At 46.3% G+C, this 26109-nt stretch overlaps 1 pseudogene; it reads right to left on the reverse strand.

The window, feature by feature from the left end:
* Positions 1-13613: 13613 nt before the first annotated feature.
* The window catches only part of LOC149435387 (uncharacterized), a 127777-nt pseudogene continuing 115281 nt past the window's right edge, over positions 13614-26109 (reverse strand).

Below are 26109 nucleotides of genomic sequence, written 5' to 3' on the forward strand. Positions count from 1 at the left end.
GTTACTCAGGGACACAGAATTGTTACTCAAGGACAGACACAGAATTGTTACTCAGGGACACAGAATTGTTACTCAGGGACACAGAATTGTTACTGAGGGACACAGAATTGTTACTCATTGTTACTCAGGGACACATAATTGTTACTCAGGGTCACAGAATTGTTACTGAGGGACACAGAATTGTTACTCATTGTTACTCAGGGACACATAATTGTTACTCAGGGACAGACACAGAATTGTTACTCAGGGACACAGAATTGTTACTCAGGGACAGACACAGAATTGTTACTCAGGGACACAGAATTGTTACTCAGGGACAGACACAGAATTGTTACTCAGGGACACAGAATTGTTACTCAGGGACACAGAATTGTTACTCAGGGACAGACACAGAATTATTACTCAGGGACACAGAATTGTTACTCAGGGACACAGAAATGTTACTGAGGGACACAGAATTGTTACTCAGGGACACAGAATTGTTACTCAGGGACAGACACAGAATTGTTACTCAGGGACACAGAATTGTTACTGAGGGACACAGAATCATTACTGAGGGACACAGAATTGTTACTCAGGGACAGACACAGAATTGTTACTCAGGGACAGACACAGAATTGTTACTCAGGGACACAGAATTGTTACTCAGGGACACAGAATTGTTACTCAGGGACAGACACAGAATTATTACTCAGGGACACAGAATTGTTACTCAGGGACACAGAAATGTTACTGAGGGACACAGAATTGTTACTCAGGGACACAGAATTGTTACTCAGGGACAGACACAGAATTGTTACTCAGGGACACAGAATTGTTACTGAGGGACACAGAATCGTTACTGAGGGACACAGAATTGTTACTCAGGGACAGACACAGAATTGTTACTCAGGGACACCGAATTGTTACTCAGGGACAGACACAGAATTGTTACTCAGGGACACAGAATTGTTACTCAGGGACACAGAATTGTTACTGAGGGACACAGAATTGTTACTCATTGTTACTCAGGGACACAGAATTGTTACTCAGGGACACAGAATTGTTACTGAGGGACACAGAATTGTTACTCATTGTTACTCAGGGACACATAATTGTTACTCAGGGACACAGAATTGTTACTCAGGGACACAGAATTGTTAATCAGGGGCAGACACAGAATTGTTACTCAGGGACACAGAATTGTTACTGAGGGACACAGAATTGTTACTCAGGGACACAGAATTGTTACTCAGGGACACAGAATTGTTACTCAGGGACAGACACAGAATTGTTACTCAGGGACACAGAATTGTTACTGAGGGACACAGAATCGTTACTGAGGGACAAAGAATTGTTACTCAGGGACAGACACAGAATTGTTACTCAGGGACACCGAATTGTTACTCAGGGACAGACACAGAATTGTTACTCAGGGACACAGAATTGTTACTCAGGGACACAGAATTGTTACTGAGGGACACAGAATTGTTACTCATTGTTACTCAGGGACACAGAATTGTTACTCAGGGACACAGAATTGTTACTGAGGGACACAGAATTGTTACTCATTGTTACTCAGGGACACATAATTGTTACTCAGGGACACAGAATTGTTACTCAGGGACACAGAATTGTTAATCAGGGGCAGACACAGAATTGTTACTCAGGGACACAGAATTGTTACTGAGGGACACAGAATTGTTACTCAGGGACACAGAATTGTTACTCAGGGACACAGAATTGTTACTCAGGGACAGACACAGAATTGTTACTCAGGGACACAGAATTGTTACTGAGGGACACAGAATTGTTACTCAGGGACACAGAATTGTTACTCAGGGACACATAATTGTTACTCAGGGACACATAATTGTTACTCAGGGACACAGAATTGTTACTCAGGGACAGACACAGAATTGTTACTCAGGGACACAGAATTTTTACTCAGGGACACAGAATTGTTACTGAGGGACACAGAATCGTTACTGAGGGACACAGAATTGTTACTCAGGGACAGACACAGAATTGTTACTCAAGGACACAGAATTGTTACTGAGGGACACAGAATCATTACTGAGGGACACAGAATTGTTACTCAGGGACAGACACAGAATTGTTACTCAGGGACACAGAATTGTTACTAAGGGACACAGAATTGTTACTCAGGGACACAGAATTGTTACTCAGGGACAGACACAGAATTGTTACTCAGGGACACAGAATTGTTACTGAGGGACACAAAATCGTTACTGAGGGACACAGAATTGTTACTCAGGGACACAGAATTGTTACTCAGGGACAGACACAGAATTGTTACTCAGGGACACAGAATTGTTACTGAGGGACACATAATCGTTACTGAGGGACACAGAATTGTTACTCAGGGACAGACACAGAATTGTTACTCAGGGACACAGAATTGTTACTGAGGGACACAGAATCGTTACTGAGGGACACAGAATTGTTACTCAGGGACACAGAATTGTTACTCAGGGACACAGAATTGTTACTCAGGGACAGACACAGAATTGTTACTCAGGGACACAGAATTGTTACTGAGGGACACAGAATCGTTACTGAGGGACACAGAATTGTTACTCAGGGACAGACACAGAATTGTTACTCAGGGACACAGAATTGTTACTCAGGGACACAGAATTGTTACTGAGGGACACAGAATTGTTACTCATTGTTACTCAGGGACACAGAATTGTTACTGAGGGACACAGAATTGTTACTGAGGGACACAGAATTGTTACTCATTGTTACTCAGGGACACAGAGTTGTTACTCAGGGACACAGAATTGTTACTCATGGACACATAATTGTTACTCAGGGACAGACACAGAATTGTTACTCAGGGACACATAATTGTTACTCAGGGACAGACACAGAATTGTTACTCAGGGACACAGAATTGTTACTCAGTGACAGACAAAGAATTGTTACTCAGGGACACAGAATTGTTACTGAGGGACACAGAATCGTTACTGAGGGACACAGAATTGTTACTCAGGGACACAGCACAGAATTGTTTCTCAGGGATGCAGAATCGTTACTCAGGGACACAGAATTGTTACTCAGGGACAGACACGGAATTGTTACTCAGGGACACAGAATTGTTACTCAGGGACAGACACAGAATTGTTACTCAGGGACAGACACAGAATTGTTACTCAGGGACAGACACAGAATTGTTACTCAGGGACACAGAATTGTTACTCAGGGACACAGAATCGTTACTGAGGGACACAGAATTTTTACTCAGGGACAGACACAGAATTGTTACTCAGGGACACAGAATTGTTACTCGGGGACACAGAATTGTTACTGAGGGACACTGAATTGTTAATCATTGTTACTCAGGGACACAGAATTGTTACTCAGGGACACATAATTGTTACTGAGGGACACAGAATTGTTACTGAGGGACACAGAATTGTTACTCAGGGACAGACACAGAATTGTTACTCAGGGACACAGAATTGTTACTGAGGGACACAGAATCGTTACTGAGGGACACAGAATTGTTACTCAGGGACAGACACAGAATTGTTACTCAGGGACACAGAATTGTTACTCAGGGACAGACACAGAATTGTTACTCAGGGACACAGAATTGTTACTGAGGGACAGACACAGAATTGTTACTCAGGGACACATAATTGTTACTCAGGGACAGACACAGAATTGTTACTCAGGGACACAGAATTGTTACTCAGTGACAGACAAAGAATTGTTACTCAGGGACACAGAATTGTTACTGAGGGACACAGAATCGTTACTGAGGGACACAGAATTGTTACTCAGGGACACAGCACAGAATTGTTTCTCAGGGATGCAGAATCGTTACTCAGGGACACAGAATTGTTACTCAGGGACAGACACGGAATTGTTACTCAGGGACACAGAATTGTTACTCAGGGACAGACACAGAATTGTTACTCAGGGACAGACACAGAATTGTTACTCAGGGACAGACACAGAATTGTTACTCAGGGACACAGAATTGTTACTCAGGGACACAGAATCGTTACTGAGGGACACAGAATTTTTACTCAGGGACAGACACAGAATTGTTACTCAGGGACACAGAATTGTTACTCGGGGACACAGAATTGTTACTGAGGGACACTGAATTGTTAATCATTGTTACTCAGGGACACAGAATTGTTACTCAGGGACACATAATTGTTACTGAGGGACACAGAATTGTTACTGAGGGACACAGAATTGTTACTCAGGGACAGACACAGAATTGTTACTCAGGGACACAGAATTGTTACTGAGGGACACAGAATCGTTACTGAGGGACACAGAATTGTTACTCAGGGACAGACACAGAATTGTTACTCAGGGACACAGAATTGTTACTCAGGGACAGACACAGAATTGTTACTCAGGGACACAGAATTGTTACTGAGGGACACAGAATTGTTACTCATTGTTACTCAGGGACACATAATTGTTGCTCAGGGACACAGAATTGTTACTGAGGGACACAGAATTGTTACTCATTGTTACTCAGGGACACATAATTGTTACTCAGGGGCAGACACAGAATTGTTACTCAGGGACACAGAATTGTTACTGAGGGACACAGAATTGTTACTCAGGGACAGACACAGAATTGTTACTCAGGGACACAGAATTGTTACTCAGGGACAGACACAGAATTGTTACTCAGGGACACAGAATTGTTACTGAGAGACACAGAATTGTTACTCAGGGACACATAATTGTTACTCAGGGACACAGAATTGTTACTCAGGGACACATAATTGTTACTGAGGGACACAGAATTGTTACTCAGGGACACAGAATTGTTACTCAGGGACAGACACAGAATTGTTACTCAGGGACACAGAATTGTTACTGAGGGACACAGAATTGTTACTCAGGGACAGACACAAAATTGTTACTCAGGGACACAGAATTGTTACTCAGGGACAGACACAGAATTGTTACTCAGGGACACAGAATTGATACTCAGGGACACAGAATTGTTACTGAGGGACACAGAATTGTTACTCATTGTTACTCAGGGACACATAATTGTTACTCAGGGACACAGAATTGTTACTGAGGGACACAGAATTGTTACTCATTTTTACTCAGGGACACATAATTGTTACTCAGGGGCAGACACAGAATTGTTACTCAGGGACACAGAATTGTTACTCAGGGACACAGAATTGTTACTCAGGGACACAGAATTGTTACTCAGGGACAGACACAGAATTGTTACTCAGGGACACAGAATTGTTACTGAGAGACACAGAATTGTTACTCAGGGACACATAATTGTTACTCAGGGACACAGAATTGTTACTCAGGGACACAGAATCGTTACGTTATTTTTGGGGTGCTTATAGAATTAAAGAGTATGTCAGACAACACGCAGAGGAGTGGCAGAGGAGGCAATGTTTTAGGAGCGAGCAGACGTGGCAGCAGAGGAAGGGGTCGAGGCAGCACTAGTCGCAGCCAGAGGCCAGTGCTCCCGGTGTCATCCAGCGGTCGTGTCTCCACCGACAACCCTGCCGTCATCGATTGGTTTGCTCGGTCGTCTTCCTCTTCCCAGGTCACCTCTGACACCTACAGCCAACGGTCGGTGGGTACGTCAGACACAACCGTTAGTTGGCATGGCCCGGGAGCAAGCCCACTGAAATCACGTGTCCTCTACCTGCCCCTGTCCTTTGGTGTTCCCTCACCAAGCGAAGTATCGCATGCTGTGGGCTCAGCCCCACTGTACAGTGAGGAAGAGCTAACAGAGGGCGGACAGGAACGGGGGGAGACATCCGCCTCTTCAGCAGCCAGGCGAAGAAGTACTGGCGAGGAGAGTGGCTCGGTAGCCGGTCTAGAGACAGGTCTGTCACCTGACCCACACGCAGCCGAGGGGGCTAGTAGTGAGGCGGAGACCCTAATTGATGATGATGAGGCTGATCGCACTTGGCAGCCTCGTCGTCATCAGGCTATTGCTTCCGCATCATCAGGAGAAGAGGGTGCCAGCTTGGCAGCGAGCAAAACAGTCGGTGGGTTGCCCAGGAGGCAGCAGGCTCGCAGCAGTGTCAGTGGAGGCAAACGGCCACGGAGTAGAGCACCAGCTCCACTGCAGCCTACCACCAAGGCCAGTAGTGGTGCCGGTGTGCACGGAGGAAGTAGCAGTCAGCCAGTGAGGAGTAGCGGGGGCAAAGTTTCCTACTCGGCGGTGTGGCAATTTTTCGTCAAGCCGCCCGAGGAAGTAAACGTAGCCGTATGTCGACTATGTGGCCAGAAAGTCAAGCGTGGCCAGGGGGCCCATGTTGGGACTACAGCATTGCGTCAGCATATGCAGCGTCGCCATTCGGTGGCCTGGGAAAACCGTGATAAAGATACGGCGGTTCTGCCTGCCCCAGCCCCCGCTCCATCACCCGCTCCGTTACTTGCTCCGTCACCCGACGTCAATCGCCCTCTATCAGCCAGTCAAGGCTCCAACACCTCTGCTGAAGGGAGTTGTCACTCGTTGGCATCTTCCGCTCGTTCAGATGCTCCTTCTCCTGCTACTCCTCTTCACGGATTCCGTCAGCAGTCTTTCTTGGAATCCGTTTCCAAGAGACAACAGTTTGCAAGCACGCACCCGACGGTGCAGAAGCTGAACGTCCTCCTGTCCAAGTTGCTGGTGCTGCAGTCCCTCCCTTTCCAAGTGGTGGACTCAGCACCTTTCCGAGAAATGATGGCTTGTGCCGCGCCGCGGTGGAGAGTGCCAAGCTGGCATTTCTTCGCCAAAAAGGCAGTGCCAGCCCTGCATTCACATGTAGAAGAGATGGTGGGCCAGTCTTTGAGCATGTCGGTCTCTGCCAAAGTGCACGGCAGCGCCGACGTGTGGAGCTGTAACTACGGTCAGGGACAGTACATGTCATTTACGGCCCACTGGGTGAACGTGGTGCCGGCACAGCCGCACCAGCAACTTGGACAGGTCACGCCGCTTTTGCCTCCACGTTTGCACGTCCTTGGTCCAGCAAAGATGTCCGCTTCTACCACCTCTTCTTCCGCCGTGTCCTCAGCCGCCACCCCCGTGCCAAGTCCCATTACCCGACTGGCATATCACATGTGCAGGGCGCAACGGTGTCACTCTGTGCTGCACCTGGTATGCCTTGGCGAACGTAGTCACACAAGGGAGCAACTTCTGAGTGTAATGAACAGAGAAATCGACAGATGGCTGTCTCCGCGCAAACTGAAAATCGGAACTATGTTGACCGACAACGGAAAGAACATGGTGTCTGCTCTGCGTCAAGGAAGGTTGTGCCATGCGCCATGCATGGCTCACGTGTTCAATCTGGTTGTCAAGTGGTTCCTAAAATCCACCATCCCACTGCAAGGCATCCTTAAAATGTCACGTAAACTTTGCATGCATTTCAGCCATTCCTACACCGCAAAGCACACCCGCCTTGAGCTGCAGCGGCAGAACGGAATTGCACAGCATCGCCTGATCTGCGACGTTGCAACAAGGTGGAATTCAACCCTACACATGTTAGACCGCCTTTACGAACAGCGAAAGGCCATCACCGATTTCCTGATGTTACAAGCGGATAAAGGTACTCCCCTGTGTAACTTCGATGTCAGCCATTGGCAGCTCATGCGTGACACCTGCCGCTTGCTCAGGCCCTTTGAGGAGGCCATGCTATTCGTGAGTCGGCAGGACTATGGGATGAACGACGTCATTCCTCTGTTGCACGTCCTGGAACAAATGCTGTTAACAATGGCTGGTCAGGGTGCGGTAGACGTGGCGCACAGATCTCAACGCCACATGACCCCTGTGGGGGCAGGACAGGAAGAAGAGGAGGAGGTAGAGGAGGACATTGGTGCTCAGGAATTATTGAGTGAAATGGGTGGTTTTTCCACTCAGCGGACAGGAGTGGAGGAGCAGGAGCATCTGGTAGAGGAGGAGGAGGAGACAGAGGACCCAGACGCACCGTGGCAGTATGCTGTGGAGATGGAGGCAGGGAGTCCCTCGCATTCCTTGGCACAAATGGCCCATAGCATGCTCGGTTGCTTGCGTAGCGACAGCCGAATAATAACCATCAGACAGAGGGATGACTTTTGGCTGTCCACCTTGTTGGACCCTCGCTACCGTTCAAAAATGGTGGCCTTTTTCACACCTGCTGAGAGGGAGGCCAAAATAACGTACTATAAAAACCACCTATGTAGTCAGTTGGTCTCTGCCTTTCTGCGCCAACGTCCATCCTCAGACACTGTGGGCCCTGTGCGCTCGCGTTCCGCTGCCATGGCAGCAGGGGAGGGGTGGGGTGGTAGGAGCAGTGGCAGCTCCACCAGCAGCGGCTGCCTCAGTCTGCAGTCGATGATGAGTAGCTTTCTTCACCAGCGCAGTGAGGAAACTACTAACCAGCCGCAGCAGCAGCAGCATCAGGTGGACCTGGAGCAGGACCTCAAACAACAGGCTTGGGCCTACTTGGACAGCACCCTGCCAACCGAGGTAGACAATCCCCTTGACTACTGGGCAACGAAACTTGACCTTTGGCCCCAACTAGCTGAATTTGCCCTTGAAAGGCTGTCATGCCCGGCCAGTAGCGTGGCATCGGAGCGCGTGTTTAGTGCGGCAGGAGGTATTGTAACTCCGCGGAGGACACGACTGTCCACCCAAAGTGTGGAGAGACTCACGTTTGTGAAAATGAATCAGGCGTGGATTAGTCTGGATTTCAAACCACCAGTTCCTGACTCAACTGACTAAATCTGCCATGAATCATGCCCCAAACATGTGCCACTTTCAGGTCTCCTCACACTGATGGTGGGTTCCATTTTGTCATAGGGTGCTGGCAGATTACGGGCCTCCCATTGCTGCTGCCAGGCCCGTAATCTGCCATGGGCCCCTGTACCGCCTCCTCATGCTGCTGCCAGGTCCACAGTGTGTCATGGGTCCCTGTACGGCCTCCCATTGCTGCTGTCTCCATCGCCACACTCTGCCATGTGCCACTTTCAGGTCTCCTCACACTGCTGCTGGGTTCCATTTTGTCATAGGGTGCTGGCAGATTACGGGCCTCCCATTGCTGCTGCCAGGCCCGTAATCTGCCATGGGCCCCTGTACCGCCTCCTCATGCTGCTGCCAGGTCCACAGTGTGTCATGGGTCCCTGTACGGCCTCCCATTGCTGCTGTCTCCATCGCCACACTCTGCCATGTGCCACTTTCAGGTCTCCTCACACTGCTGGTGGGTTCCATTTTGTCATAGGGTGCTGGCAGATTACGGGCCTCCCATTGCTGCTGCCAGGCCCGTAATCTGCCATGGGCCCCTGTACCGCCTCCTCATGCTGCTGCCAGGTCCAGAGTGTCTCATGGGTCCCTGTACGGCCTCCCATTGCTGCTGTCTCCATCGCCACACTCTGCCATGTGCCACTTTCAGGTCTCCTCACACTGCTGGTGGGTTCCATTTTGTCATAGGGTGCTGGCAGATTACGGGCCTCCCATTGCTGCTGCCAGGCCCGTAATCTGCCATGGGCCCCTGTACCGCCTCCTCATGCTGCTGCCAGGTCCAGAGTGTCTCATGGGTCCCTGTACGGCCTCCCATTGCTGCTGTCTCCATCGCCACACTCTGCCATGTGCCACTTTCAGGTCTCCTCACACTGCTGCTGGGTTCCATTTTGTCATAGGGTGCTGTATGGCCTCCCATTGCTGCTGCCAGGCCCGTAATCTGCCATGGGCCCCCGTACCGACTCCTCATGCTGCTGCCAGGCCCGTAATCTGTCATGGGCCCCTGTACCGCCTCCTCATGCTGCTGCCAGGTCCAGAGTGTGTCATGGGTCCCTGTACGGCCTCCCATTGCTGCTGTCTCCATCGCCACACTCTGCCATGTGCCACTTTCAGGTCTCCTCACACTGCTGGTGGTTTCCATTTTTGTCATAGGGTGCTGTATGGCCTCCCATTGCTGCTGCCTCCACCGCCACACTGTGGCTCCACACTCTGGTTTTGGCCCCGTGACTGCCCAAATGAGTGAAGTGTGCGGTGATTCTAAGATCGACGGCACTCATCTGCATGTCATACTGACTGACAGTATTATTTCTCTTCCCCAGCAGACTCCAAGGGCATTTAAATTAAAGGTACAGTGTTCTGCACTAATATAAAGGCTCTCTGAAGCCTAGAAACACCCTTTTTATAAGTTAAATTCGCAGCGAATATATTCGACTCGAATCGATTTTTCTCCATGAATTCGCCAAATCAGCCGAATCGAATTTTTGAATAATTCGCTCATCTCTAGTTATTTTCACCAAAGACATGTAGAAAAATACATCTTGGCATAAATTTATGAAGAACAATTATTTATTTGTAAACGTTTATAACAGAAGCAAAGAAAAATGTGTTTTTTTTCAAAATTTTTGGTCTTTTTTCGTTAATTTAGCAAAAAATAAAAACCCCAGCAGTGATTAAATACCACCAAAAGAAAGCTCTAGTTGTGTGAAGAAAATGATAAAATGTTAGTTTGGGTACAATGTTGTATGACCGCGCAATTGTCATTCAAAGTGTGAGAGCGCTGAAACGTGAAAAATGGCCTGGGGGCAGGAAGGGGGAAAATTGCCCGGTATTGAAATGGATAAATCAGGTGGGTCGGTCCATGAGGGACTGGTATGAAGGGGTTTTTGTAAAATGAGTCCAGCAGGCCCAGATGTGGGACAATTTAGTGGAGGAGTCAAGTGCAGTCGCAATCAGTTCCTCCATTTCCACAATTTTACTCACCCGGGTCAGCCAGTCACGTATGGAGGGAGGGAGAGTGGAGCCCCAAAGAGCTGGAAGACAGAGTCTGGCTGCGTTGACCATATTCATGGCTAGGGATATGAAGTCTTGTCCCCTGGGAAGGGGGGAATGATGGAGAAGAAACTGGGCAGGAGACAGAGCTAGGGGCAAGGTGGTTACAGACACTACAAGCCTGTGGATCTCCTGCCAAATTGGTTGGATACTCGGACAGGACCACCAAATGTGGAGAAAGGACCCATCTGATGTTCCACATCTCCAACAGCTATTGGGGAAAGAGGGGTTGAAGTGAGAGATTCTCAACGGGGTTCGGTACCATCTCGAAGCCAATTTGTAGCCATTTTCCTGAGTCGAGACATTAGGGAGCACTTATGGGCATGCATGAATATTTGGTCCAGTCAGAGTCCGACAGACTGTCTTCCAGATCTCTGTTCCATGCACGGCAGGAGGGTAAGGAGTCGTAAGCCCTGCTCTCAATGAGGAGGGGTTAAATCTCCGAAATCAAATGTTTGCGTGGTTCAGCTTTAGAGCATAGAGATTCAGAAGGAGTGAGGGGACGAGTCCAGTCAAGAAACGGTTTGTGTGAGAGCAGAAAGTGTCTTATCTGCAGATAGGCCCAGAAAGGAAAATCTCGGATATTCAGGCTCTCAAGCACCTTGTTTTAGCAGTCAGCAGCAGAGAGGACAGAACTCCTCCACCAGATCCTGCACTTCTTTGTGCAGCTGTGGAGAGGCTCATCTCTGCTACTCCCCATCCCAGCAGTCGGCAGCAGAGAGGAGGACAGAACTCCTCCACCAGATCCTGCACTTCTTTGTGCAGCTGTGGAGAGGCTCATCTCTGCTACTCCTCGTCCCAGCAGTTGGCAGCAGAGAGGACAGAACTCCTCCACCAGATCCTGCACTTCTTTGTGCAGCTGTGGAGAGGCTCATCTCTGCTACTCCCCGTCCCAGCAGTCGGCAGCAGAGAGGAGGACAGAACTCCTCCACCAGATCCTGCACTTCTTTGTGCAGCTGTGGAGAGGCTCATCTCTGCTACTCCTCGTCCCAGCAGTCGGCAGCAGAGAGGACAGAACTCCTCCACCAGATCCTGCACTACTTTGTGCAGCTGTGGAGAGGCTCATCTCTGCTACTCCCCGTCCCAGCAGTTGGCAGCAGAGAGGACAGAACTCCTCCACCAGATCCTGCACTTCTTTGTGCAGATGTGGAGAGGCTCATCTCTGCTACTCCTCATCCCAGCAGTCAGTGGCAGAGAGGAGGACAGAACTCCTCCACCAGATCCTGCACTTCTTTGTGCAGCTGTGGAGAGGCTCATCTCTGCTACTCCCCGTCCCAGCAGTCGGCAGCAGAGAGGAGGACAGAACTCCTCCACCAGATCCTGCACTTCTTTGTGCAGCTGTGGAGAGGCTCATCTCTGCTACTCCCCGTCCCAGCAGTTGGCAGCAGAGAGGACAGAACTCCTCCACCAGATCCTGCACTTCTTTGTGCAGCTGTGGAGAGGCTCATCTCTGCTACTCCTCATCCCAGCAGTTGGCAGCAGAGAGGACAGAACTCCTCCACCAGATCCTGCACTTCTTTGTGCAGCTGTGGAGAGGCTCATCTCTGCTACTCCTCATCCCAGCAGTCAGCGGCAGAGAGGAGGACAGAACTCCTCCACCAGATCCTGCACTTCTTTGTGCAGCTGTGGAGAGGCTCATCTCTGCTACTCCTCATCCCAGCAGTCGGCGGCAGAGAGGAGGACAGAACTCCTCCACCAGATCCTGCACTTCTTTGTGCAGCTGTGGAGAGGCTCATCTCTGCTACTCCCCGTCCCAGCAGTTGGCAGCAGAGAGGACAGAACTCCTCCACCAGATCCTGCACTTCTTTGTGCAACTGTGGAGAGGCTCATCTCTGCTACTCCTCATCCCAGCAATTGGCAGCAGAGAGGAGGACAGAACTCCTCCACCAGATCCTGCTCTTCTTTGTGCAGCTGTGGAGAAGCTCATCTCTGCTACTCCTCATCCCAGCAGTCGGCGGCAGAGAGGAGGACAGAACTCCTCCACCAGATACTGTGCAGCTGAGGAGGCCAATCTCTGCTACTCCCTGTCCCAGCAGTCAGTAGCAGAGAGGAGGACAGCACTCCTCCACCAGATCCTGTGCTTCTGTTTCCAGCCACAGCACACCCCCATCTCTGTCTCCCCTGGCCTCAGCATCCAGACTCTGGCAGCTGATTCCAGTCCTCCTCCAGACCCTGCACTTTCTGCTTCCCAGCCCTTCCCCAGCTTCTTCCCAGCAGCAGCAGCACAATTGGAAATATTTTTCTGATGATTGAAAAACACAACTTTGTTCCCAAAACTCATTTTCCATAAATTGTAGATAGTTGTAGCCGGGAATATCTGCTGCCATGATGTGTCCTAGACTTCTACTCTCAGAGCGAGTTCTGACCTCTTACTAACCCAGTGATAATGGAATGCAGAGGGAAATGTTTCATATGAGAAAGAGAAGAGACATTTCTATCGTCTTCCAGACACAGCCGGACCTTTGAGGGCCCCATATTGCTGGTGTGCCCACAGTGACAGAGTCTGACAGCCCTGCACTAGATGGTCATAGGAAACCACTATATGAGATAAAATACAGACAATATCTCTCATGGCTGATCAAACACATTTCATATTTATTCCACTCATTTTATAAACATAGACCTCTAAGAATTTGTGAAAGATTACACCAAAAAATGTCCGACCCGATCCCACACTTCATCCATGTCTTTGGGGACCTCTCATCTCCTTATGGACTGTTTCTTCCATGGTGAAGATCAGCCATGGAGTATATCTGAGGTGTATATCAGGGGGTGCTTCTTCCCCACATGAGAGCTGGGATGTCAAGCAACATTCATCTAGAAGACATTTCCCGCACTCAAGGCACTAATACACCTCCAGGGTTGTGTGGGACCCCTGATGTACAGGAAGACAGGACTTCAGTGCGGAACATTACCCTCACTCAGGACAGGAAAGTGGCTTCTCCCCTGTGTGAGATCTCTGATGTCTGTAAAGATGGGACGTCTGTGAAAAACATTTCCCGCACTCAGGACAGGAATACAGCTTCTCCCCAGTGTGAGATCTCTGATGTTTATGAAGAATGGACTTCTTTGAAAAACATTTCCTGCACACAGGACAGGAATACGGCTTCTCCCCCGTGTGAGATCTCTGATGTGTGTGAAGACCAGACCTGTATGAAAAACATTTCCCACACTCAGGACAGGAATACGGCTTCTCCCCCGTGTGCAGTCTCTGATGTGTGTGAAGACTGGACTTTTGTGAAAAACATTTCCCGCACACAGGACAAGAATACGGCTTCTCCCCCGTGTGAGATCTCTGATGAGTGTGAAGACTAGACTTGTATGAAAAACATTTCCCACACTCAGAACAGGAATACGGCTTCTCCCCAGTGTGAGATTTCTGATGTCTGTAAACATCAGACTTCAGTGAAAAACATTTCCCACACTCAGGACAGGAATAAGGCTTCTCCTCCGTGTGCAGTCTCTGATGTGTGTGAAGACTGGTCCTTTGTGAAAAACATTTCCCGCACACAGGACAGGAATAAGGCTTCTCCCCCGTGTGCAGTCTCTGATGTGTGTGAAGACTAGACTTGTATGAAAAACATTTCCCGCACTCAGGACAGGAATACGGCTTCTCCACTTTGTGAGATCTCTGATGTGTGAGAAGACAGGACTTCACTGAAAAACATTTCTCGCACTGTGGACAGGAATACGGATTCTCCCCTGTGTGAGATCTCTGATGTGTGTGAAGAGTAGACTTGTCTGAAAAACATTTCCCACACTCAGAACAGGCATACGGCTTCTCCCCTGTGTGACATCTCTGATGTCTGTAAAGATAGAACTTATCTGAAAAACATTTCCCGCACTCAGGACAGGAAAACGGCTTCTCCCCCGTGTGATATCTCTGATGTTTATGAAGAATGGACTTCTTTAAAAAACATTTCCCACACTCAGGACAGGAATAAGGCTTCTCCCCCGTGTGAGATCTCTGATGTGTGTGAAGACTAAACTTGTCTGAAAAACATTTTCCGCACTCAGGACAGGAATATGGCTTCTCCCCAGTGTGAGATCTTTGATGTCTGTAAACTTTAGACTTCTGGGAAAAACATTTCTCACAGTCAGGACAGGAATACGGCTTCTCCCCTGTGTGAGATCTCTGATGTGTGTAAAGATGAGACTTTCATGAAAAATATTTCCCGCACTCAGGACAGGAATACGGCTTCTCCCCCGTGTGAGATCTTCTATGCACATTAAAACCATATTTAGATTGGAAACATTTCCCGCACTCAGGACAGGAATATGGCTTCTCCCCTGTGTGAGATCTTTTATGCACATTAAGATTGTATTTAGATTGGAAACATTTCCCGCACTCAGGACAGGAATATGGCTTCTCCCCCGTGTGAGATCTTTTATGCACGTTAAGTTTGGATTTAGAACAGAAACCCTTTCCGCACTCAGTACAGGAGAAGCTCTTCCCTGTTGGAAGGCCGGACTGGTCCCGCACAGTCTGAGGTTCCTCAGAATACGAGGAATCCGATGGTCCATCTACACTGGGTGGTGCCGGATGCACATTGGAGGGAGCCGGGTTTTCTCCTGGACTATACTGTGTGATGTCCTCATCTTCTACTTTCCAGTCTGGAGACAAAGTGAGACAATCCTCGGAGGTTTTCCTCATCTCCCGGCCATGGACTAAAAGACAAAGAGGATTACTAGACAGGAGCTGATTGGTTCCCCCAAACCAGGACTCCGCCCACATCAGGCAGCTTGGTCTCTGAGGAGCTTACAATTCCACCCTCAAGGGAACTAGGAAATGGCTCCTCTGATCTCCTACCAGGTCATTTCTTTATTCATGGACCTTAGTCAGAGAGTGAGGAAACAACCAGAACTGTCTTTTATAGGAGGGACAGTGATGAGGGGATTATAGGACGAGGGTCCCCACCCCCTCTATCACTCATCGCCATCTTCCCAACACAAGAAGTACTGCACTTCCTTATTTAGTCCATGATTTAGTCATGAAGAACAGCGGGGCTGAGCCCCACCAGAGGTCAGAGAGTGAGGATGGGGGGAGAACAACCAAGATGAAGACTGGACTGATCCTGAAGACCACCATCATTGGGGTATTGACTCCTCCCTCATTATCACTTTCTGTTTAAGGGTCCAAAGTTGGAGGATGTTATCACATTATTATCACCATGTAAAAGTCTGTGCTCCAATCACATCATCCGATATAAAATGTCCAGCTGGGAGGAAATGGGGGCAACAAAAGAGAATCCATATTATGCGTATATATAGCAGTGGGGGGAGGGGGGAGAGCAGAAGTCAGAAGTATGGAATGTACAACATAGAGAATATAGTGCAGGGGTCAGGAGTATGTAATGTACAACATAGAGTATATAGTGCAGGGGACAGGAGTATGTAATGTACAACATAGATTATATAGTGCAGGGGTCAGGAGTATGTAATGTACAACATAGAGTATATAGTGCATTGGTCAGGAGTAGGTAATGTACAGCAAAGTATATAGAGCAGGGGTCAGGAGGATGTAATGTACAACATAGAATATAAAGCGCAGTGGTCAGGAGTATGTAATGTACAACATAGAGTATATAGTGCAGGGGTCAGGAGTATGTAATGTACAACATAGATTATATAGTGCAGGGGTCAGGAGTATGTAATGTACAACATAGAGTATATAGTGCAGGGGTCAGGAGTATGTAATGTACAACACGGAGTATATAGTGTCGGGGTCAGGAGTAAGTAATGTACAACATGTAGTATATAGTGCAGGGGTCAGGAGTATGTAATGTACAACATGGAGTGTATATAGTGCAGGGGTCAGGAGTATGTACTGTACAACATAAAGTATATAGTGCAGGGGTCAGGAGTATGTACTGTACAACATAGAGTATATAGTGCAGGGGTCAAGAGGATGTAATGTACAACATAGAGTATATAGTACAGGGGTCAAGAGGATGTAATGTACAACATAGAGTATACAGTGCAGGGGTCAGGAGTATGTAATGTACAACATAGAGCATATAGTGCAGGGGTCAGGTGTATGTAATGTACAACATGGAGTATATAGTGCAGGGGTCAGGGGTATGTAATGTACAACATGGAGTATATAGTGCAGAGGTCAGGAGTATGTAATGTACAGCATATAGTATATAGTGCAGGGGTCAGGAGTCTGTAATGTACAACATAGAGTATATAGTGCAGGGGTCAGGAGTATGTAATGTACAAAATAGAGTATATAGTGCAGGGGTCAGGAGTATGTAATGTACAACATAGAGTATATAGTGCAGGGGTCAGGAGTATGTAATGTACAACATGGAGTATATAGTGCAGGGGTCAGGAGTATGTAATGTACAACATAGAGTACATAGTGCAGGGGTCAGGAGTATGTAATGTACAACATAGAGTATATAGTGCAGGGGTCAGGAGGATGTAATGTACAACATACAGTATATAGTGCAGGGGTCAGGAGTATGTAATGTACAACATGGAGTATACAGTGCAGGGGTCAGGAGGATGTAATGTACAACATAGAGTATATAGTGCAGGGGTCAGGAGTATGTAATGTACAAGTTATATAGTATAAGGGTCAGGACTCACAGTATTAGTATTATGTAATCAGTGGAAGCTTAAATGTTTACTGTAGACAACATGTAGAGGTGATCTGGGATTAAACCATCATGAAACGATTAGAGGAGTGGCAGTGGATGTAGTATACTTGGACAGAGGGGTGGCAGTGGACGAGGTACACTTGGAAAGAGGGGTGGCGGTGGACCTGGTATACTTGGACAGAGGGGAGGCGGTGGACTTGGTATACGTGGACAGAAGAGTGGCGGTGGACGTGGTATAATTGGACAGAGGGGTGGGGGTGGACGTGGTATACTTGGACAGATGGGTGGCGGTGGATGTAGTATACTTGGAGAGAGGGGTGTTGGTGGACGTGGTATACTTGGACAGAGGGGTGGCGGTGGACGTGGTATACTTGGACAGAGGGGTGGCGGTGGACGTGGTATACTTGGACAGAGGGGTGGCGGTGGACGTGGTATACTTGGACAGAGGGGTGGTGGTGGACGTGGTATACTGGGACAGAGGGGTGGCGGTGGATGTGATATACTTGGACAGAGGGGTGGCGGTGGACGTGGTATACTTGGACAGAGGGGTGGCGGTGGACGTGGTATACTTGGACAGAGGGGTGGCTGTGGACGTGGTATACTTGGACAGAGGGGTGGTGGTTGACGTGGTATACTTGGACAGAGGTGTGGCGGTGGACATGGTATACTTGGACAGAGGGGTGGTGGGGGGTGTGGTATACTTGGACAGAGGGGTGTTGGTGGACGTGGTATACTTGGACAGAGGGGTGTTGGTGGACGTGGTATACTTGGACAGAGGGGTGGTGGTGGACGTGGTATACTTGGACAGAGGGGTGTTGGTGGACGTGGTATACTTGGACAGAGGGGTGGCGGTGGACGTGGTATACTTGGACAGAGGGGTGGCGGTGGACGTGGTATACTTGGACAGAGGGGTGGTGGTGGACGTGGTATACTTGGACAGAGGGGTGGCTGTGGACGTGGTATACTTGGACAGAGGGGTGGTGGTTGACGTGGTATACTTGGACAGAGGTGTGGCGGTGGACATGGTATACTTGGACAGAGGGGTGGTGGGGGGTGTGGTATACTTGGACAGAGGGGTGTTGGTGGACGTGGTATACTTGGACAGAGGGGTGTTGGTGGACGTGGTATACTTGAACAGAGGGGTGGTGGTGGACGTGGTATACTTGGACAGAGGGGTGGTGGTGGACGTGGTATACTTGGACAGAGGGGTGTTGGTAGACGTGGTATACTTGGACAGAGGGGTGGCGGTGGACGTGGTATACTTGGACAGAGGGGTGGTGGTGGACGTGGTATACTGGGACAGAGGGGTGGCGGTGGATGTGATATACTTGGACAGAGGGGTGGCGGTGGACGTGGTATACTTGGACAGAGGGGTGGCGGTGGACGTGGTATACTTGGACAGAGGGGTGGCTGTGGACGTGGTATACTTGGACAGAGGGGTGGTGGTTGACGTGGTATACTTGGACAGAGGGGTGGTGGTGGACGTGGTATACTTGGACAGAGGGGTGTTGGTGGACGTGGTATACTTGGACAGAGGGGTGGCGGTGGACGTGGTATACTTGGACAGAGGGGTGGCGGTGGACGTGGTATACTTGGACACAGTTCCCCACACACAGCTAATGTGTAAGGTAAAGTCTATGGGTGGAGAAATCTGAATGTAAATGGATAGAAAACTGGCTAAAAGATCGTATTCAGAGAGTAGTGGTTAATGATTCATACTCTGAATGGTCTGGGGGTGTCAGTGGTGTACCCCAGGGTTCAGTGTTATTAATTGGGTACCCCAAGGTTCAGTGTTATTAGTGGGGTACCCCAAGGCTCAGTGTTATTAGTGGGGGACCCCAAGGTTCAGTGTTATTAGTGGGGGACCCCAAGGTTCAGTGTTATTAGTGGGGTACCCCAAGTTACAGTATTATTAGTGGGGTACCCCAAGGTTCAGTGTTATTAGTGGGGTATCCCAAGGTTCAGTGTTATTAGTGGGGTACCCCAAGGTACAGTATTAGTGGGGTACCCCAGGGTTATTTAGTATTAGTGGGGTACCCCAAGGTTCAGTGTTATTAGTGGTGTACCCCAAGGTTCAGTGTTATTAGTGGGGGACCTCAAGGTTCAGTGTTATTAGTGGGGGACCCCAAGGTTCAGTGTTATTAGTGGGGTACCCCAAGTTACAGTATTATTAGTGGTGTACCCCAAGGTTCAGTGTTTTTAATTGGGTACCCCAGGGTTCAGTGTTATTAGTGGTGTACCCCAAGGCTCAGTGTTATTAGTGGGGGACCCCAAGGTTCAGTGTTATTAGTGGGGGACCCCAAGGTTCAGTGTTATTAGTGGGGTACCCCAAGTTACAGTATTATTAGTGGGGTACCCCAAGGTTCAGTGTTATTAGTGGGGTATCCCAAGGTTCAGTGTTATTAGTGGGGTACCCCAAGATACAGTATTAGTGGGGTACCCCAGGGTTATTTAGTATTAGTGGGGTACCCCAAGGTTCAGTGTTATTAGTGGTGTACCCCAAGGTTCAGTGTTATTAGTGGGGGACCTCAAGGTTCAGTGTTATTAGTGGGGGACCCCAAGGTTCAGTGTTATTAGTGGGGTACCCCAAGTTACAGTATTATTAGTGGTGTACCCCAAGGTTCAGTGTTTTTAATTGGGTACCCCAGGGTTCAGTGTTATTAGTGGTGTACCCCAAGGCTCAGTGTTATTAGTGGGGTACCCCAAGGTTCAGAGGTATTAGTGGGGTACCCCAGGGTTAAGTAGTATTAGTGGGGTACCCCAAGGTTCAGTGTTATTAGTGGGGTACCCCAGGGTTAAGTAGTATTAGTGGGGTACCCCAAGGTTCAGTGTGATTAGTGGGGTACCCCAAGGTTCAGTGTTATTAGTGGGGTACCCCAAGGTTCAGTGTAATTAGTGGTGTACCCCAAGGTTCAGTGTCATTAGTGGGGTACAATGTTGGGACCCCTACTTTTTAATATATATATAAACAATATGGGGTGTGAGATTATAAATCCCATTCCAGTCTTTGCAGATGACACCAAGCTGTGCCGGGGAATAACGTCCTTACAGGATGTCTCCAACTTACAAGCCGACCTCAATGCTCTGTGTAATTGGGGGGCTATGGGGCCAATGAGGGCTAATGGTGATAAATGTAAGGTTCTGCACTTGGGGGGGACTAAGAATATGCATCATACATACTAGGGGGGTACAACTGGGGGGGTCAACATGTATAATACATAAGGGGGGATATGATCTCCATGTATAATACATAAGGGGGGATATGATCTCCATGTATAATACATAAGGGGGGATATGATCTCCATGTATAATACATAAGGGGGGATATGATCTCCATGTATAATACATAAGGGGGGGATATGATCTCCATGTATAATACATAAGGGGGATATGATCTCCATGTATAATACATAAGGGGGGGATATGATCTCCATGTATAATACATAAGGGGGATATGATCTCCATGTATAATACATAAGGGGGGGGATATGATCTCCATGTATAATACATAAGGGGGGGGATATGATCTCCATGTATAATACATAAGGGGGGGGATATGATCTCCATGTATAATATATAAGGGGGGGGATATGATCTCCATGTATAATACATAAGGGGGGGGATATGATCTCCATGTATAATACATAAGGGGGGATATGATCTCCATGTATAATACATAAGGGGGGGATATGATCTCCATGTATAATACATAAGGGGGATATGATCACCATGTATAATACATAAGGGGGATATGATCTCCATGTATAATACATAAGGGGGGATATGATCTCCATGTATAATACATAAGGGGGGGATATGATCTCCATGTATAATACATAAGGGGGGGATATGATCTCCATGTATAATACATAAGGGGGGATATGATCTCCATGTATAATACATAAGGGGGATATGATCTCCATGTATAATACATAAGGGGGGATATGATCTCCATGTATAATACATAAGGGGGGATATGATCTCCATGTATAATACATAAGAGGGGATATGATCTCCATGTATAATACATAAGGGGGATATGATCTCCATGTATAATACATAAGGGGGGTATGATCTCCATGTATAATACATAAGGGGGGATATGATCTCCATGTATAATACATAAGGGCGATATGATCTCCATGTATAATAAATAAGGGGGGATATGATCTCCATGTATAATACATAAGGGGGATATGATCTCCATGTATAATACATAAGGGGGATATGATCTCCATGTATAATACATAAGGGGGGGATATGATCTCCATGTATAATACATAAGGGGGATATGATCTCCATGTATAATACATAAGGGGGGGATATGATCTCCATGTATAATACATAAGGGGGGGATATGATCTCCATGTATAATACATAAGGGGGGGATATGATCTCCATGTATAATACATAAGGGGGGATATGATCTCCATGTATAATACATAAGGGGGGATATGATCTCCATGTATAATACATAAGAGGGGATATGATAGCCATGTATAATACATAAGGGGGGGATATGATCTCCATGTATAATACATAAGGGGGGATATGATCTCCATGTATAATACATAAGGGGGGGATATGATCTCCATGTATAATACATAAGGGGGGATATGATCTCCATGTATAAGACATAAGGGGAGGTATGATCTCCATGTATAATACATAAGGGGGATATGATCTCCATGTATAATACATAATGGGGGATATGATCTCCATGTATAATACATAAGGGGGGAATATGATCTCCATGTATAATACATAAGGGGGGATATGATCTCCATGTATAATACATAAGGGGGGATATGATCTCCATGTATAATACATAAGGGGGGAATATGATCTCCATGTATAATACATAAGGGGGATATGATCTCCATGTATAATACATAAGGGGGATATGATCTCCATATATAATACATAAGGGGGATATGATCTACATGTATAATACATAAGGGGGGGATATGATCTCCATGTATAATACATAAGGGGGGATATGATCACCATGTATAATACATAAGGGGGGGATATGATCTCCATGTATAATACATAAGGGGGGGTTATGATCTCCATGTATAAGACAGAAGGGGGGAATATGATCTCCATGTATAATACATAAGGGGGGATATGATCTCCATGTATAATACATAAGGGGGGATATGATCTCCATGTATAATACATAAGGGGGGGTATGATCTCCATGTATAATACATAAGGGGGATATGATCTCCATGTATAATACATAAGGGGGATATGATCTCCATGTATAATACATAAGGGGGGATATGATCTCCATGTATAATAAATAAGGGGGATATGATCTCCATGAATAATACATAATGGGGGATATGATCTCCATGTATAATACATAAGGGGGGGATATGATCTCCATGTATAATACATAAGGGGGGAATATGATCTCCATGTATAATACATAAGGGGGGATATGATCTCCATGTATAATACATAAGGAGTATATGATCTCCATGTATAATACATAAGGGGGGGATATGATCTCCATGTATAATACATAAGGGGGGATATGATCTCCATGTATAATACATAAGGGGGATATGATCTCCATGTATAATACATAAGGGGGGATATGATCTCCATGTATAATACATAATGGGGGATATGATCTCCATGTATAATACATAAGGGGGGATATGATCTCCATGTATAATACATAAGGGGGGAATATGATCTCCATGTATAATACATAAGGGGTATATGATCTCCATGTATAATACATAAGGGGGGGATATGATCTCCATGTATAATACATAAGGGGGGAGGGTATGATCTCCATGTATAATACATAAGGGGGATATGATCTCCATGTATAATACATAAGGGGGATATGATCTCCATGTATAATACATAAGGGGGATATGATCTCCATGTATAATACATAAGGGGGGATATGATCTCCATGTATAATACATAAGGGGGGATATGATCTCCATGTATAATACATAAGGGGGGGATATGATCTCCATGTATAATACATAAGAAGGATATGATCACCATGTATAATACATAAGGGGGGATATGATCTCCATGTATAATACATAAGGGGGGATATGATCTCCATGTATAATACATAAGGGGGGATATGATCTCCATGTATAATACATAAGGGGGATATGATCCCCATGTATAATACATAAGGGGGGGATATGATCTCCATGTATAATACATAAGGAGGGATATGATCTCCATGTATAATACATAAGGGGGGGATATGATCTCCATGTATAATACATAAGGGGGGATATGATCTCCATGTATAATACATAAGGGGGATATGATCTCCATGTATAAATACATAAGGGGGGGATATGATCTCCATGTATAATACATAAGGGGGGATATGATCTCCATGTATAATACATAAGGGGGGGGATATGATCCCCATGTATAATACATAAGGGGGGGATATGATCTCCATGTATAATACATAAGGGGGGATATGATCTCCATGTATAATACATAAGGGGGGATATGATCTCCATGTATAATACATAAGGGGGGGATATGATCTCCATGTATAATACATAAGGGGGGATATGATCTCCATGTATAATACATAAGGGGGGATATGATCTCCATGTATAATACATAAGGGGGGATATGATCTCCATGTATAATACATAAGGGGGGATATGATCTCCATGTATAATACATATGGGGGATATGATCACCATGTATAATACATAAGGGGGGATATGATCTCCATGTATAATACATAAGGGGGGATATGATCTCCATGTATAATACATAAGGGGGGAATATGATCTCCATGTATAATACATAAGGGGGATATGATCTCCATGTATAATACATAAGGGGGGATATGATCTCCATGTATAATACATAAGGGGGTGATATGATCTCCATGTATAATACATAAGGGGGGATATGATCTCCATGTATAATACATAAGGGGGGATATGATCTCCATGTATAATACATAAGGGGGGATATGATCTCCATGTATAATACATAAGGGGGGATATGATCTCCATGTATAATACATAAGGGGGGATATGATCTCCATGTATAATACATAAGGGGGATATGATCTCCATGTATAATACATAAGGGGGGATATGATCTCCATGTATAATACATAAGGGGGGATATGATCTCCATGTATAATACATAAGGGGGATATGATCTCCATGTATAATACATAAGGGGGGATATGATCTCCATGTATAATACATAAGGGGGGATATGATCTCCATGTATAATACATAAGGGGGGGATATGATCTCCATGTATAATACATAAGGGGGGAATATGATCTCCATGTATAATACATAAGGGGGATATGATCTCCATGTATAATACATAAGGAGTATATGATCTCCATGTATAATACAAAAGGGGGGGATATGATCTCCATGTATAATACATAAGGGGGGATATGATCTCCATGTATAATACATAAGGGGGGGGTATGATCTCCATGTATAATACATAAGGGGGGGGGTATGATCTCCATGTATAATACATAAGGGGGATATGATCTCCATGTATAATACATAAGGGGGATATGATCTCCATGTATAATACATAAGGGGGATATGATCTCCATGTATAATACATAAGGGGGGATATGATCTCCATGTATAATACATAAGGGGGGATATGATCTCCATGTATAATACATAAGGGGGGGATATGATCTCCATGTATAATACATAAGAAGGATATGATCACCATGTATAATACATAAGGGGGGATATGATCTCCATGTATAATACATAAGGGGGGATATGATCTCCATGTATAATACATAAGGGGGGATATGATCTCCATGTATAATACATAAGGGGGATATGATCCCCATGTATAATACATAAGGGGGGGATATGATCTCCATGTATAATACATAAGGGGGGATATGATCTCCATGTATAATACATAAGGGGGGATATGATCTCCATGTATAATACATAAGGGGGGATATGATCTCCATGTATAATACATAAGGGTGATATGATCTCCATGTATAAATACATAAGGGGGGGATATGATCTCCATGTATAATACATAAGGGGGGATATGATCTCCATGTATAATACATAAGGGGGGGATATGATCCCCATGTATAATACATAAGGGGGGGATATGATCTCCATGTATAATACATAAGGGGGGATATGATCTCCATGTATAATACATAAGGGGGGGATATGATCTCCATGTATAATACATAAGGGGGGATATGATCTCCATGTATAATACATAAGGGGGGATATGATCTCCATGTATAATACATAAGGGGGGGATATGATCTCCATGTATAATACATAAGGGGGGATATGATCTCCATGTATAATACATATGGGGGGATATGATCACCATGTATAATACATAAGGGGGGATATGATCTCCATGTATAATACATAAGGGGGGATATGATCTCCATGTATTATACATAAGGGGGATATGATCACCATGTATAATACATAAGGGGGGATATGATCTCCATGTATAATACATAAGGGGGGATATGATTTCCATGTATAATACATAAGGGGGGATATGATCACCATGTATAATACATAAGGGGGGATATGATTTCCATGTATAATACATAAGGGGGGATATGATCTCCATGTATAATACATAAGGGGGGATATGATCTCCATGTATAATACATAAGGGGGGAATATGATCTCCATGTATAATACATAAGGGGGATATGATCTC

The sequence above is a fragment of the Staurois parvus genome, unplaced genomic scaffold (assembly GCF_062004578.1).
Source record: "Staurois parvus isolate SC_StPar_1 unplaced genomic scaffold, SC_StPar_1.0 ptg001525l, whole genome shotgun sequence".
Taxonomy (NCBI): domain Eukaryota; kingdom Metazoa; phylum Chordata; class Amphibia; order Anura; family Ranidae; genus Staurois; species Staurois parvus.